Here is a 12,605-nt window from a genome sequence, read left to right as displayed (position 1 = left end):
TCCTGAGGTAGCAGGATCATCTCGCAGAACTGACTGGCACTGCTGGGGAACGTGTGGTTGTAGACATTTGCCATGTCCTGTAAGTTCTCACTTATGGTGAAAGGCACAAGAGACAGACATTCAACTGTATCAGATTCCCAGTTTTGCATATGAACAGGGTGGGCTGACTCCTGTTACCTACTATACAGCTTGGCACAAGGATGCAGAGGTTGATAAGGCCCATGCCCAAGTTTAATTGAACTATACTCTATGAAACATCCAAGGAAATATGACAAATTTTACTGTATTATGTCCATTCACAAAGTTTGTTACTAGGACCTCACATAACATCGAGATGAGGTTCTTCAGTCACACTGGTTTGATAAAATGAATTTGTTAACTTACTAACACATATCAGAGACAGCTAAGAGTTGTATTAGCATCGTTCTGTGAAAATTACTTTATTACCTCGGAGAAAAGTGCTGGTGCAATCTGTATTACAGTAATATTGATCTTACACGATTTGACTTGCACTAATTCACAGACATGCAAACTTTTCATTGGAACCTAATTGTCATACGTGATTTTTTCAGACACGCGGCATTTGCAAATCCTCAAGAAACCCTGCAAAAGTATTTGTTTAATTTGTATGTAATTTATTAGTTTTCAGCTTATAAGTGTAAATTAAATAACATTAAATAATAAAAATAATAATTCTCTCTCTCTCTCTCTCTCTCTCTTACTGAGATGAATTTTTATGGTTACGTGTACAGTGTATGTTTGTTTGTTTTGTATGATAAATAAATTATTTACCTAAGTACTAATTTTCAAATTTTAATAATAATAATAATAATAATAATAATAATAATATAACTGTAATTACAAAATTTACACATTTCTATAATAAATTACGTGATATTTTAAACAAACAAATATTTCCCGATCTTTTGTGAAACCTTTGAAGAGAGGGGTGAGGGCAAAGCTGTCAAATATGTCAATCGTTGCCCACAGCGTGTCAAAGGATTTCTGTGTACAGGTTGACCATCACTAATCCGGCATCACTGGGACCTAGGGGGTGCCGGATTAGCCATTTTGCCGGATTAGCCATTTATTAGGCTAGAATACACGAAACACAGTAGCTAAGCACCTCATCCTAGAATTAAAATATCCCATAAATCAGTACAAGTTGGTTAATAAAGAAAAAACAATTATCAAATACAGGTAGTGCTCGAGTTACGATAATTCGACTTACGATATTTCGAGTTTACGATGAAGTTAGCAATTACTACCAATACGAAAATATTTAGGAAATATTTTTAGATTTCGCGCAGGCGCAGGCAGCGAGAGAGACCAACTTACAATATAACAACTTCTTTTCCTCCATCTCTTTATTCCATCTGCTAGTTAAAAAAGTAAAAGAGAATGATAAAAGTATTGTTAGTAACGTTATACTCTTGCGTAAATGTGTACAGCCATAAACAACCGAACGGGAAACTGTTGTTTCGATAATAATCGTATCGGATAACAACTGTTGTGCTTGTATTTCAACCATCGTACGGGAATACACAATTACTGTAGTTGTTACAAATGACTTTAAGTACTGTACAATAGGACTGAAATATTTTTTACACTATACTCTTGTTCGCTTTGGAGAAAAGATCGGCAGGGAAATATACTGCTACAGTAACTTTAAGCTGCAAGTTGTAGCTGAAGCCGAGAAAACAATATTCAAGCTGCTAATGACTATAAATTATCGTGCATCGGCAACATGGAAGAAACTCGACCGTAAATAAAACTGGAGAGAATGTATTTTAATCAAAACTACTGGGCATGAAAGAATACAAATTACTACTGTTTTCACGCCGAATAAAAGATAAATACGTAAAGCTCGTATTATGATGAAATCAAGAGAAAATAGCGAATGGAATCTTGATTTTTTTTTACTAAAAAAAAAACATGCCCCCAAAACGGCCAGCCGCGATTCCCGCAAACGTCATATATTAACGAAAAAATAGCTAAATTAATTTCACGAGACCTATTCAAGTTATATTTCGACTTAAAAACACTTCGTATAACGAAAAATATCCTTGTCCCAAATAAATAAACTATCCATATTCATTTACGCTAACTAAAAGCAAGAAAAGCGCTTTGAACTTGGTTAAATGCGGCGATATCGATTCCCAAAACAAAACATTGCCATTTATAATACAAAAGCAATATGAGAATATACGCAATTGGAAACAATGTAGTAAAGCATAACTTTTTAAAAGATCCATGAAAAAGATGCACATTCGTTATGTTGATGTTTGTATAATACTGTTAATATGTGAATAGAGTTCAGTATAATGTAGGCTAGGCTACCAGTTTGTTGATGCAGCACACTGCGCCACCAAATCGAAGAGGCCGGGCGAGTTAGTTAGCGAGCGACCGGAAATTTGAATATTAGTGCGGAAACATTAGAAATTACTCTAGACGAAATTTGTGCCAGATTACTGATTGTTCCGGACTACTGATTGCCGGATTAGTGATGGTCAACCTGTACTATCTCTCTCTCTCCCTTTTTCTTTCTTTTTCCTTTATAAATCATGAATTTCCATCTTTTGATGCCTAATGTTACAATAATTTCCCTCTCTCTCTCATGTAATTCTCTCTGTCTCCGTAATAATTCATAAATAATTTAACTTGATATTTTAAGTAAGGACAATCTCTCTCTCTCTCTCTCTCTCTCTCTCTCTCTCTCTCTCTCTCTCTCTCTCTCTCTCTCTCTCTCTCTCTCTCCATAATAACTGATAAATAATTTCTCTCTTAAGTAAGGACAACTTACCTCTCTCTCTCTCTCTCTCTCTCTCTCTCTCTCTCTCTCTCTCTCTCTCTCTCTCTCTCTCTCTCTCTCTCTCTCTCTCGTTCATATTTAGAGCTCACACATTTTTACAACTTATTATTTCTCTGTACATCTTTACCTGTACAGTAGATAGTTTAAATTTATCTAATTTTACCTGTACCGTCTACGAACTGTAAATGTGCTAGTGTGGCAAATATGTTCTAAAACACAGACACATAATAACTAAGAGTCATGTAAGTCCAAATAAAAATTCGTATTTTTATAATAAAATAGTTTTATGCATGCTTACCAAGTAACAACATAGCTATTACGTTCATTTATCGGGCTCTTGAGACACTGTTGGTTTATGTAAAAAATCCATAATACTGTCTAAGCATTGTTTAATCAGTTCCAAAGCTGGATCCTGAACCAGACGAACGGTGGAGTATGGCCCTGGATGCCTGGGTGAGCTTGGCACCAGCTTCGAAGGGGAATGATCGCACAGACAACCATGCGTGAACTACGTGTTGATCTAGTTCAACAGGTGCAACGAATCCTCTAGCTCCCACTGTGTGCTTGGATCCCCTGGATCCCACTTGATGAATGGATCCCTCAGATCCAACTGGATGAATGGATCCGTCGGATCCCACTGGACGACTGGATCCCTCGGATCCTGATGGATGGCTGGATCCCTCAGATCCCACTAAATCTCTGGATCCCTTGGATCCCTCTGGATGCTCGGATCCCTTGGATCCTAAAGCACAATCTCCGTGTTTCTTAGAGATCCGCTTAGGCGACAAAAACTGACGCTCTGACACAGACACTACGGTCAACACATTAGATGGATCATCCCAAAAACTACATGAAGGTTTGGGACTCGGATCCCAATCTCTGTTCCACTTGCACAGGATTGGAAAATCAGACTCAGCAGCAGATATCGCCTTTTTAATGGCCTGGACGCACTTTTGAAATGTCAGCCACGCCTCGGACTTGCTTTGCACTTGGATTCGTCGGATCCCGAATCCGAATCACTTGTCGAAAGGGCATGAACTCCAATATGGACACCTTTCCAGTGGCTGTCCGCTGAGTCCTGGGAACCTCCTATGTGACTGATGTAGCAATAACATCAGTCATAAGAGGGTTGTGGAAGGGGCACTCATCAGACAGATTAAAGTGATAGAAGGAAACAAAGGATTTACCTCAGAAGATCCCATAAGCCGATCTTTAATATTAAAAGAAGCTAAGATCGACCCTTCTGACCTGGAGGTTAGGTCTCCTGCCCAACAGACCGATGGTGACTACTGTACTCGCATACCACAAGGATTAATACCACTGACCATCAGATCAGGATATCAAACCGACAGGAGGAGATTAACAACTCTCAAGAGAATGGAAACCAGGACAGCCATCATATAAATGACAGCACAGGGAGAAGAAGTTCCAGAAGATTGCTGGGCCTTGAACCAGCCTGACTACCTCATCTCTTGAAAAAGGGTCACAGTTAGGACCTGAAAGTGCTCGAGATCAAAGTAATATGTAAATATTTACCAGTAAACAAGTTATACACAAGAATCTTGTGGGTTTCTCTTTCCATCTTCAGAAGAAAACTGAAAGAAGTTTTTGTTTGGTTCATTCCACAGAATCTCGAGCACTCAGAGTGGCTCATGAACGAGCGCCCAAAGCAGCCCCCATCTTAGAGGCGGAACCTCTAGGACTGGGAACGGGATCGCACAAACCAAGGTTTGCACACCCGCGGCTCCCGAAACACAGAACCCAGGGGTATGCAAATCAGTTTCCTAACCCGAAGGTCGGGAAGAGCCAACAAGAGACCCACTGCCTCCTCGGAAGGAATCAGTCCCTAGACGTCCAAGGGCATCAAGGGGAAGAAGCAGCCTTCCTCTCCTTCAACTGACAGAGGTCTGTCCAATTCCTGGGACCCCCTTGGACCTCGGGAGCGGAAGGGAAGAGGCAGCAGAAGATGAAAAGAAGATAAGATGAAGAAGACGGCGGCTACTTCTACAGGGCGACTTCCTTCATCTACACTCCGACATCTACAGGATGGTGGACATGAAACATCGTAAACTCCAGGGCAGTCAGGCAGGAACACAATGGAAGCGGCCCAGGACACGACCACCAGGAGAAGCAGCAGGTATGGATGGATGGATGGATGTATGATATTTAGGGCAAAAGCCCAGGCACTGGGGCCAACAAGGCCATTCAGCGCCAGAATGGAAAGAAAATAAATTATGTTAAAGTTATGAATTCATGAAGGAAATGATTAATAAATAAAATGAAGTGATGTGACCAATAAATAAGGGTATGAAGTTTAATGAATGATGTGCTATATATAAAAAAAAAAATTAATGTCATTAAAATTCTACGTGATGTAATAAATTAAATTAAATATCGTTAAAAATTTTAATACACTTTAAAAAAGAGATGATAGCAGAAATATCTGCTTCATCTCCCAAAATATCAGACAGGGATTTACCCTGAAAATATCTCTCTCTTTGGTTAAAATATCTGGGGCAGATCACCAGAATGTGCTCCACTGTTAGTGTCTCGTCACAGTAAGCACACTCTGGAGGGCTGCTTCCTTCTAAAATAAACTGATGGGTTAGACGAGTGTGCCCAATCCTTAATCTCGTTAAAATAACCTCTGTTCGTCTGTCAAGCTGGAATGACGTAAGACCACGGTAGTACATTATCCCTAATATTTCTATATTTCTTATTATTGGCAAGAAGGGAGAAGTCCACCTTTCTTGCCATTTACTTAAAACATAAGATCTAATGGGACCTTTTAGATCTGTATGAGGCACTTTTTCTAAAAGAGGTTTCTGATAAAATACTAGCAGCCGCTTCCCTGTCTGCCATCTCGTTTCGCTAATCCCCACGTGAGAAGGACCCAACAGAAAGAGACTGATTTACGTCGACAATATATACGAAAAAAAGCCACTCCTGAACTTTTTCAATTAATGGATGAAAGCTATTAAATTTTTTAATAGCTTCTAAGGTGCTTCTAGAGTCTGAGTATATGACAAAATTAGAGTCACTACTTTGAAAAAACTAAATCTAGGGCAGACACTACGGCTGTTAATTCGCAGTAAATATTGATGCAGAGTCAGGTAATTTAGCTGTGTACGCTGTATCACCAAGGATAACAGCGCAACCAACACCACTATCTGACTTAGATCCATCTGTATAAATTTTTGTAAAATTAGTATGGGTAACATCGTGCTTTAAGAATTTTCCCTAATCTCTTCTACAGTGCAGTCCTTTTTGTTAAACAGTTTTTACATATTGATGCTTCTGGGATAAGCCATGGAGGATTTACAGGATATTCTACTTCCAGGACTTTCTGGGATTTAAGGTGATTATTCCTAACATCCTCATTCAGTCGAATTTGGAATGGTTTAGAAGCTCTTGTACCAGAAAAACTTCGAGAGTCTGTTTCTTTAGTGCTTGAAAGGAGGGATTTTTGGGAGCACTTTTCATTCTAGCCATGTATCGCAACCCTAGCTCTTGCCTTCTTAGATCAGGGGTAAATGATCTGTGTCGACATAAATGCTTTCAACAGGCGAAGTTCTAAAAGCCCTGAGCATATTCTCAACCCCATGTTGTGTACAACATCCAGTTCCTTTAGCTTGGTTTTACAGGCTGAGGAATAAATCTGACAGCCATAGTCTAACTTAGATCGACACAGAGAGTCATATAGCCTCAGAAGGGATTTCTTTATCAGCCCCCAACTAAATCCAGAGACAACCTTTTTAAAAATATTCAGATTGTTTAACATTAAACTTTAGGCATTTATGTGGCTAGCCCATGTTAATTTATGGTCAATAGTCATCCCCAGAAATTTAACTTCACTCGTAAGGAAGGATGGACCCTTTTAAACTAAGTGTGGGAACCTCTTCCACACGCCGGCACCTGGTGAATCTTACTGCAACTGTTTTGGAAGAGGAGAATTTGAAACCATTCTCATCAGCCCACTTAGTAATAGCATTAATAGACCTTTGCAAATGTTTACATACGGACAAGGAATCATATCCTGTGCAGTATATTGCAAGGTCATCGACAAAAAGCGAGCATTTAACAGGGGCGAGATTTTTTCAATCACGCTATTTATTGCCACTGAAAAAGTGTTACACTTAAAACGCTTCCTTGGGGAACTCCTTCCTCCTGCATAAAAGGTTGGGAGAAGGAGTTTCCCACTTTACCTTAAAAGTCTGTCTGATAAAAAGGAATATATAAACCTGACCATTCTTCCACATATGCCCATCTTGTGCAATTGTTTCATGATGCCAATTCTCCAGGTAGTGTCATATGCTTTCTCCAAGTCAAAAATATGCCAATGGTCTGACACTTTTGGCTTAATCCTTGCTGGATTTGGTTGGTCAGCCTCAGCAAGGGATCAAGGGTGGAGCGGTTTTTCTGAAACCAAATTGAAATGGCGATAGTAATCCTTTGGTCTCCAGGTGCCAAACCAGTCTAGTATTTATCATTTTCTCCATCAGCTTACACACAGCTGGTAAGAGCTATTGGTCTATAGCTGGTGGCTTGGGAAGCATCTTTATTAGGCTTTTTAACTGGGACAATTATGGATATTTTCCAGTCCTTGGGTAAAATTCCAGTTTCCCATATTTTGTTTATAATCTTCAGTAAATATTTTTGGCATCATCTGGGAGGTGTTTCAGCATTTCATATATGATTGTATCCTCACCTGGAGCTGTGGATTCACTTGAGGAGAGCGCCTCACTAAGTTCTCTTAGGAAAATTTGTAGTTGTATGGTTCAGATTTTCCTGAATCAAACTTCAGACACATTTCAGAATTCCTAATTCTTTGAAATTCTGGAGAATAATTGTTAGGCTGGAAACTTTAGAAAAGTGTTTTCCTAGCTCATTGGCAACTCCAGTGGGCTCTGTGATTAGAGTGTCATTTATTTTTAACGAGGGCAATGGTGACGCTACAAATTTTCCACTCAGTTTCCTTATTTTGCGCCACACCACTCTTAGTGGGGTCTTGGAGTTTATTCCATTAATATAGTAAAGCCAACATTCTCTTTTGGCTTTCTTATAAAAGTGCCGCTGCTTGGCTAAAGCACGTTTGTAGATTAATTTAGACTGAGGGGAGCCACTAGTTTTGTAACGTCTGTAGCATTTCCTAGTCACTTTTCTCAGAATACCACATGTCTTATTCCACCAGGGAACTGCAGGTCTACGAGGTTTGCCTTTTGTTTTTGGAATCGAGCTTTCAGCACTCTTCAAAGTAGATTCAATAAAGTAATCATAGGCATCTAGATGAGAATGAAAGGACTCAAACTCCCTATCTAGATTGACACCCTTACTAAATTTATCCCAGTCTCGCCCTCTACCTTCCACTTAGGTAAAACTTCAGATGGAGCATTCAGAGCATATTTCAAATGGATCGGGTAGTGATCACTTCCATTTAAATCTTCATTAACAGACCAATTAAAATCAAGGTGGATACTAGTTGAAGAAATACACAAGGTCCAGTGCAGAGAAATGATTATCGTGAATGTTGTGGAAAGTCATTGACCCATTATTATACAGGGTAACATCATTCCTGTCAATAAGGTCTTCGACATTTCCCTTTACTATCTAAAAACCGACTTCCTAAAGGGGATTGTGGGCATTAAAATCACCTAGCAAAAGTAAAGGAGCTGGAAGTTGGTCAATTAACGACTGAATATCTCCAATGTTAAAATCAAGGTCTGGTGGAAGGTATAAGGAGCAGATTGTTATCCTCTTTTCCAAAATGACTGAAATAGCGATAGCTTGTAGTGTTGTATTTAATTGTATTGTGGAGTGCTGTAGAGATTTATTAATAATAATTGCAGCACCTCCATGGGCACGATCACCAATTGGGGATATGATTTAAATATTGAATAATTTAGTCCAGGATTATAAACAGAGTTGCCTAACATTGTTTCCTGTAGGCATATAATCCCTGGATTAACTTCATGCATTAAAACTTTAAGGTCTTCTGTACGGGCTCTGAGACCTTTACAGTTCCACTGAAGAATATCGAGCAAGAATGCTAAGGTGGTAATGCTACTTCCCACTCCTTGAGGGGAAGTACTGTTCCTAGGTGGAGTGGGAAATTCTCCTTTATAAGAGATTGTTTTCTTTAATCCCTTTTCATCTGAATTGGTGTTCAGGGTCTTTGGTTGATCTTCATATTTTTTATTATGAACCTGATGTTCAGAATTATTGTTGTGGTTCTGTGCACCACTAATCCTATTTGTCTTAGGGCAAGACTGAATTGAACTCAGATGTTTTTGTTCTGAAACTACTTTTGGAACCACCTTTCTAGGAGGAGAGATGTCTTCCAAAACACTGAACCCATTTGAAGTTTTTATTATAAAATTATCATTATTTGGGAACTATTTCTTGTGCGTTTCTTGGTAGTTGCAACCGTAGTTTTATTATTATTTTTGTTTGTGGCTGTATGATTGATGGCTCTGAACTAGCTCTATCTAATTGGGATTGTTCCTTTAGCTTATTTTGGTTTGAAGTATTTTCAGAATATTTTCCTGAATTATTGGCCGATTTTGGCACCTTTTATTTTTGGAGATGAATCGACAGCTGTGGATGGTGGAAGATAAATTTTCTGTGCTTTTGAAGTACAATTTTTGCTACTGGACTTCAAAGCACTTGCCGACGAAAGTTTCTCACCAGTTTGGAGATTTTCATTATTATTTATGGTTCGAGAAATACCAGGTTTGTGATATCTTCCATCAGACACAGTTATTGGTGGCCTTACATTGTTGGAAGTTTTCATAAGTTTTATTACAGAAGCATACGTAGTGTTGGCACTTTTGTTTGCCCCCATTACCGCGGGGCGCTTTGCTTCACTAATGCTAATATGTTCATTATCTGCCACTGCCAACACGCCTTGTTCAAATTTATATCTGGACAAGCCCTAGAGTTTGGTGTGTGATCACCCTTGCAAAGAAAACAGTATCGGGCTGCTTTGCAATCATCAAAATTATCGTGTTTCTGCAGAGCACAGGACATCTTTTATTGTTATCGCAAGAGTTTTGAATGTGGCCATATTCAAAGCATTTCATGACACTGTCTAGGACTTCTTTTATATTTTTAACCTGCATCCTCTCATGGCCAACAATGATGGTATCAGGTAGGTAATTGGAGGAGAAGGTTAAAAGGATAGCTGCATCACCACCCAGTTTTTTACATGAGATACACAAGGAGGGCATCGATGGAGAATCTCCTCTCTTTAAAAACATGCAGATCTTTTGAGTAAACTACTCCTTTTCAGTGTATTAAAGAATCTGTGAGATGAAATAGATTCAATATTTCCACTTTCAGGAGGTTTAAAGTTAGCTAACAGAACTGCTTGAGTCTCATTTCCAGCTTTTATTAGAAGATTCTTTCCATACCGTTTCAAATTTCCAATGGGAATGGAACCAACCTTGCTCTCAATGCAGTCAGCAGCTTTTATCAAATTTTTCCCTCCCTCCTTGTAGATAGCAACATGCCATAGAGAGGGGAGGAAGAGCTCTGGTACATGGACTGGTCCATGTTCTTCAGCCTTGGAACAAAGTCAAATGGCTCATCATTCAAGTTTTTCACTGAAAACACTTTCGTGCTGACAACTGAGTCATTTAGAATGTGGCCATGGAGTCTCTGTTGTGCCTCACTAGCTTCCAAGGGAGAGGAAAATTTGATAAAAGCACAAAAATGACTGCTTATCTTTTCTAGAACTAATTTAATTCTTTCCACTTTGCCGAATTGCTTCACTACACTGTATAAACATTCGTAATCTAATGATAAGTTTACATTAGTGCAATAAAGGACCCTATTATTTGAATCAAATCCACCAGATTTATTAACACCCTGGTGTCTCAGTGTTTGGTTCTGTCCAACAGCCAAGCCCGTATCCATGTTCATGCCAGAAGTCGTTGCCAGTGCCGTTAAGTCATCGGATCCAGGGGAGGGGAGAACTAGAAGCCAAATCCATAAGTTTAAACCAGTCCACATGCAAAGGTCCAAAAAGTGCACACCGACACCCAAGAGCCCCCGCACAGACCCCGACAGCATATCAAAAGGACAAACTGGGCAGCTCCACTGCTCAGCTTCCCCACCCCAACACACTCCCAAAGCCCACGAAGAGACCCCAAGCTGCCAAGCATGCACACATCAGACCACCACACACAAACTGGTTCATCCACCCACCCAAAACTGCTTGGTCATATCAAGAAAGTATCGTAGATCAGTCAGGTATTCGATTCTCCACCAATGGCACAAGTGAGAGTTGACTCCCCAACAGTCCACCCCATACCCTACCCTTTCAGGATAGCACCAGTACGCTTGCAGTGGCCCAGGTATAAGCCAATCCGCCTGCTGGAGTTCTGCCCCACTAATGGGGACTGACTCCCCACTCCAACTGCACTGGTGGGCTTCCGGACAAAAGCCAGGAGTCCCACCTCCAAAAACCAGCCCCTGATTCCGATGGGCTGATCCCCAGAGATGGTTCCGCCTCAAGATAGCAGTGGAAAAATCCCATCACCATCTCTTAGGTCCAAACTATCTCGGGTGGCGACTCAACCACCACAACTCCACAATTAGCTTCGAATGCTAACCCCTTCCAAAAAACGATCCCTTCTCAGACTCACCTAAGCAGTAAAATTTTATAATGTGGAAATGTCCACGCCATTTAAACCAAAAACTATGTAGGATGATTCGTCAGGACCCGGGCCCAAAGGCCAGGGTCCTTAGCCTCCCACCTCTCAAGGCGCCCTACTGAGGGGAAGCAGCAGGTATGATCAGGACAGCTGATGGAGGAGCTACAGCAACGGTTCAGAAGGCAGGAGCTACTGCAGTAGCCAGGAATGTCACTTTCCACAGGGCGACTTCCTTAACCTTCACGCCGACATCATCTACAGGATGGCGGACATCGTAACCTCCGAGGCAGCTAGCAGGAACACAATGGAAGTGGCCCCGGGCACGACCGCCAGGAGAAGCGGCAGGCATGATCAGGACAGCTAATGTAGGAGCTACGGCAGCGGTTCAGAAGGCAGGAGCTACTGCAATGGCCAGGAACGTCACTTCCACAAGGCGACTTCCTTCACCTTCACGCCGACACCTTCTACAGGATGGCAGACATCGTAACCTCCAGGGCAGCTGGCAGAAACACCACGGAAGCGGTCCCAGGCACAACCACCAGGACAAGCAGCAGTCACGATCAGGACGGCCGATGCAGGAGCTACGGAAGCGGTTTGGAAGGCAGGAGCTACTGCAGCGGCCAGGAATGACACATGAAAGTCACCAGCAGCAACAGGAACGATCAGGTCGGCTGGGGCAGGGGACCAGGAAGAGCCGCCCAGAGACTGTCGTCGAGTTAACAGGAGCGTAACACAGGGAACGGCAGGAGCAGATGGACCATAGACATGCCAGAGGCATTGCCACATAATCCATGTAGGCCAGCAATGACACCAATCGACCCACATCGGCAGGAACAGAGTTGGAACGATCCTGACGTGGAACTATTTCATCCAGCTAGGTACTGTGGTTGATCCTGAAGCAACACTAAATGAACGTTGGGACTCCTTCATGCGAGGTATCCCCTGAGATATCCAGCCAACTACTGCTGTCTGCGATGCTCACTGTCAACCTGAAAGAAAAAGCAAAGATGATTGGAGAGGGAAACTCCTCTTGCTACGAGGGGAACTGCCCTATGCAGTGAGAGGAGGTACCAAAGAAGAGGTCGCCTGACCGCCCGGCCCCCCTTCGCGGTCTTCGCCTGATGAGCGAGCGAAGAGGG

General features: G+C 41.3%; 1 protein-coding gene across 3 annotated transcripts in view; it reads right to left on the bottom strand.

The window, feature by feature from the left end:
• LOC136853154 (serine/threonine-protein kinase PAK 2-like) overlaps positions 1-12,605 on the bottom strand; it is a 106,558-nt gene that overhangs the window by 86,941 nt on the left and 7,012 nt on the right. The window lies entirely within an intron of this gene.

The sequence above is a fragment of the Macrobrachium rosenbergii genome, chromosome 3 (assembly GCF_040412425.1).
Source record: "Macrobrachium rosenbergii isolate ZJJX-2024 chromosome 3, ASM4041242v1, whole genome shotgun sequence".
Classification (NCBI taxonomy): domain Eukaryota; kingdom Metazoa; phylum Arthropoda; class Malacostraca; order Decapoda; family Palaemonidae; genus Macrobrachium; species Macrobrachium rosenbergii.
Note: the sequence above shows the minus strand (reverse complement) of the source record. Positions and strands in the feature narration are given on the sequence as shown.